A 4,859-nucleotide genomic window follows, 5' to 3' on the forward strand; every position below is an offset into this window, starting at 1 on the left:
GAGATCTGTAGGTCACGGGATTAGAGTATATCGTAGGCCGAATTATTTCTCTTTGTTTCACGTGTCTCGCAAGGACCTTTTAGCTATCGTGTAAACGTGTTCTTATCGTATTTTGTTCGCGTGTCTCGTATGGGACCTCGTCTCGCGCGGTATTGTGTTACTGATTTTTTATATTCGCCATAGGTTAATTGAGTTGTTAATTGTTACTTGATAAGTCCCAATAAACGGGCCCCCTTGTTATTTGTTACTGAATATCTCGCGGTTTCTCAATCTTTTTTCTTTACCATCTGTGCGATCCCCGCCCCTCTACCATACCTTTCCGTTTCTTTCCTACTAGCCGGAGTCCTCTTAATTTTCTCGGGAGTTTCGTGTGTTACGTGACGCAATGCTGCGTCTGGCGCCCATTTGGCTTTTCCTATTGTAGAGATTTCCTCCTTCCGTTTTCCCGGGAAAACTTCAGAATCTCGCCCCTTACATTTGTGGCGCAATCGGATCGTCTTGCTACGAGGCGGTTTCAGGGAGAAAAATCATGTCACAATATATATATACGTTGTGACGAAAGTCGCAAATTACAGTCCGCCTTGCTTTTCCTCGAAACCCAGGAATTCGGAATATGAAATGCTCATGGGAGCCAGGCACACCTTTGTGCCACGAAACTGCATAGGAAGATTCCGAGAGAAAGAAGGAAATTAGCCAAGCCATCCAGAACGCAACGAGATAGTAGAGGGGCGGGGATCTTATAGATGGTACGCTGAATAAAGAGTGAGAACTTCCAATTAATTATTAACAAAAATAACAACGGGCCCTTTATTTTGGGACTTATACAAATTAACAATGATAACAAAATATAACAAAAAGCGATACGAAGTTCCTTAAAGTACGCGTGGATAAACGATAAAATATGATTTTAGACGCTAGCTACCGAGACTTAATCCGTTGCCGATACGGAGTTACGCGTACGAAGGGCGACGCTATCTACGCCCTGAGACGTAGCTACTAAACACACGATTTCGGCGACTAACGTAACGGATCGGTCGAGTGGCTGAGTTAACAAGAATTATCAAACATAAAGAATATGGAACATACGAATTCACACAGAATAAATAATATACAATAGTACTATACGAAACTTCAGAGACAAGAAGAGAAATAGTTACAGATTCATACAGATGATAATTACATGTAGAGAATAACAATATCTTATTTGAGACTGTAGGACCTTCAACAATATGACTTACTAATTAATTCTACGTCCTACGAGCCTATTACGGGAAGCGTGATAAACAGATTCTCTGCTATTCTCCAGGGTCACCAAGAGTAAGGCGATAGCCGAAATATACAATATACCATAAATTACAATAAATAAGTAGTTCAAGCGGTAGTTCAAGTAGTTACGCGATCTTCTCCTAGGCCGAAACCGGGAGGAAAGTAATAACGCGATACAAGTTTGCAATTAGATGGGAAAGATTTCGTCCTCTCGACGACGAGACGCTTACCGTGAACGATAAAATATTTCTTCAGCGATACAACTATTCTGTGCGGACCACCGGCCAAGACGGCTAACTAATCGAGAATGAATTTCTTCCGGGAGTTCTTCGGGACTCGGGGCCAGCGCTAGCTCCCTCATCCCCGCCGGGCCCTCCTGGGCCAATCATCGATATCGAAGGTACTCGCCAATTGTAGGCCCTCGCGCTAGCTTCAAAACATGCTACTGGATTCAAATACATTTTTCGATAATTGTAACAATCATTTCTATCAATTTAACCCTACGAGAAGGACGCGGAACGATATAACGTCTATAACCGGAGCCTCATTATAAACGATACAATTCTTAACTTTGGAGGACGGTTCCGCTAGTTAATTCCTTAGTCCTAGTCCTCGCGACGGATCCTGTTCGCTGGACTCGGAACTCTTCGGGATGTCACAACTCGTTGCCGTAGCTAGGGTGTCCGGATACTTCGTCCGGAGTTGGTTCTCGTCCGGACTCCCGTCGGGACGGATAGGTGGTGGAGGGTAGCGACCCCTCGCACCTGGACAGCTTCCAGAGCCTTCCATCATCTTCGGTACTGTTGGCGTTCCCTTCGCGGGACGTCCGTGCCGGCGATAATGCGAGATCGGTATGATCCAGTGCGATGTATTATGCTGTCTCGGCTTCCCATTTGATTCGGGAGCCGTCAGTTGCGGGGTGGAGGCGCCTGATGACTTAGTGCGTCTCCACGCTCCCTCGCGGGACTGGCGGCGACTTCCTTCGAGCGAGGCTGCGACTGATGGTCTGTCTAGGCGTGGCTGCTCTTTACTCCCTCGGCGAAACGTTGATGGTGGTGGTGGCTGGATACGAAACGCATCAAATAGTTGTACGGAACAAAAATAATTAATCTTAGCTGCGACTGATGGTCTGTCTAGGCGTGGCTGCTCTTTTCTCCCTCGGCGAAACGTTGATGGTAGTGGTGGCCGGATACGAACGCATGAAATAGTTGTACGGAACAAAAATAATTAATCTTACGTAATTCTAATACGATCTTGAACCCTGGAGTTCTTGGCCGGTACCTCTAGCGACTCTCCTGAGGGTAATGCGTCCCGTATTTAAAACACGCTAGTTATACACTCGGGACCTTGCGACGTGAATTTTAACGTCACAATATATATATTGTGACCATGTCCAGGATTTATTAGTCCTCGAACGGATCCAATACGATATTCTGTAAATCGGGCGGGCGGACGAAATAAAGGGGGACACGAGTTCAATAAAATAAAACAATATAATTAGTGCAAGGAAAAAGAATACAAAACAAAAGAAAAGTGAAAAATACAATATTTGAGAGAAAAGAAGAAAAATAAAATAAATAACGCAACGAAAGAAATACCGAAAATAAAATGCAATCTACAGAGAGGCGGCGTGGCTCACGCGGGAGCACGCTACTGACGGCTGTCAGTTGGGAACTAGGGCAGGGGGATTGGGAGGTGAGGGGAAACTTGCTGTCGATCAGCCGGTCTTCACAACAAACGGTGGGCGCCAGCTACAAAGCGGTGTAGCACTGATCCGGGACCTTCGAACGTCCAAAAAGGGTTAAGAAACGCTGAGGGAAGTAGGAGGGAATGCGGACTCTCACGAGTAAACGCACGCAACGCAAACGATCGCAAAACATACACCACTCGACCTCGCGGCGTAACAGGGAAAATACAAAGAATTGCCGGTCCACGTGAGGACGGCTCGCAAAAGACAACGGCTAATTATATTACAAGATGGAAAGGGCTAGAGAAAAGAGGGGGGGGGAATTGCCGGTCCACGTGGGGACGGCTCGCAAAAGACAATGGCTAATTATATTACAAGATAGAAAGGGCTAGAGAAAAGAGGGGGGGGGGAATGGAACAGGGAATCACTCAAACTTAAATCTACTCACTCGATTCTTCTCGCTCTCTCCTGGTCTCTTTCTCGCACACTTTCTCACTCTCTCACTCTTTCTATTTCTCACTCCTTCTCTTTACTTTCTCGCGGTCTGGCTCGGAATGAAGTCCTCGTGGCGCGGGTCCCCGTTACTTCTCTTGGGCTGCTCCAGGGGCCTCGCTGGTTGGCTGGCGGCTGAAGTTCGGAGAGACTACGCGTTTCGGCATTGGTCGGCGGGTCTGGCATGGCAGGGCATTGGCGGTGTAACGAGCGCTCGAACATAGTTGGCCGGTTCGTGGTCCTCGCTGCTGGCCGGGCAATATGGCGGCGCCCTGGGCCTGTCAGTCGCCTCGGTGCATCCGAGTGGTCGGGGCAAGAGGACCCCGCCGCTGGCTGCACGGGCTTAGTGGCTACCCGTGCAGCGGGACTGCACCGGGGACATATAGCAGCGGTGGTGGCTGACGGTCGTGCAGACTGTCGTGGCTGAGCCCATCGGTCGGTTTCTTTCTTCCTGCCCATGCCATTCCCGCGTCCCGTTGCCTAGGCGACGCAGCCTCTCTCGCTGGTTCCCTCAGTCGGTCCATCGGTCGGTCGGGCTGGGGTGGCTGTTGGTCCATGCTGTCTCCGAGCCATTCCTACTGCTAGGAGGGGAAGAGAGGGGGGTCGGAAGGAAGGGGAATGGGAACTTATCACTAACTTATTACTACCTTATTCTAAATGTTCCCTCGCGGTAACGGAGGCGAGTGGTGCCCTCGAGCCAGGTGGGTGGGAGGAGGCATGTAACGGGTCTTCACGTTACAATATATATATTGTTACGATCGCTCTCCAAATACACGGAATATGGTTATGATCTTACGTTCAATATTTAAGAGGACCGATTGAATGTTATAGAGATTTCGTGAATGCTGATTTAGAAAAGGTAGTTAGGATGGTCCGTTGGCCAGATTTGCCGGTGCTAAACAGTACGTCCACGCGTTATGTCAATTGTTCCAGCAGATAAGATTCGGTAGAAATAGGAAATAGGTTCCAGAGGATACCTTGATCTATACGAGGAGAATTGTTCTTTGAGTCTGATATGATATCCTGATTAATGAAACTAGAACGAATTTTAACTGAACGAATTGATTAATTCTTTGCTCGGGTATTCTTTATCCGTTTTATGTAAGTTAGATATTCTGGGTATGAATGAATTATTGTGTGTACCTGATTGTATGTGAGTGCACTCATAGGCTTACCCAATGATTTCCAAAGAATTCAACTGTTTCCTTTTATTGCTTTCCTTGGAAGTATGAAGATTCAATGAGGTGGTTTAGATGGACCCTCAGTCCAGATGAGATTGTAATCAGGGTTTTGTAAATGATATTGATGATGATGGTTCACAAAACTCGCAGATTAGAGTCACCAGGTATGCTTTACTTCTGTATGAATTTCGAAGAACTGAATTGAAGAGAATATAAGTTCCTAGAACTCTAGA

This window comes from Cephus cinctus, unplaced genomic scaffold (genome assembly GCF_000341935.2).
Source record: "Cephus cinctus unplaced genomic scaffold, Ccin1 Ccin1_scaffold0061, whole genome shotgun sequence".
NCBI lineage: Eukaryota > Metazoa > Arthropoda > Insecta > Hymenoptera > Cephidae > Cephus > Cephus cinctus.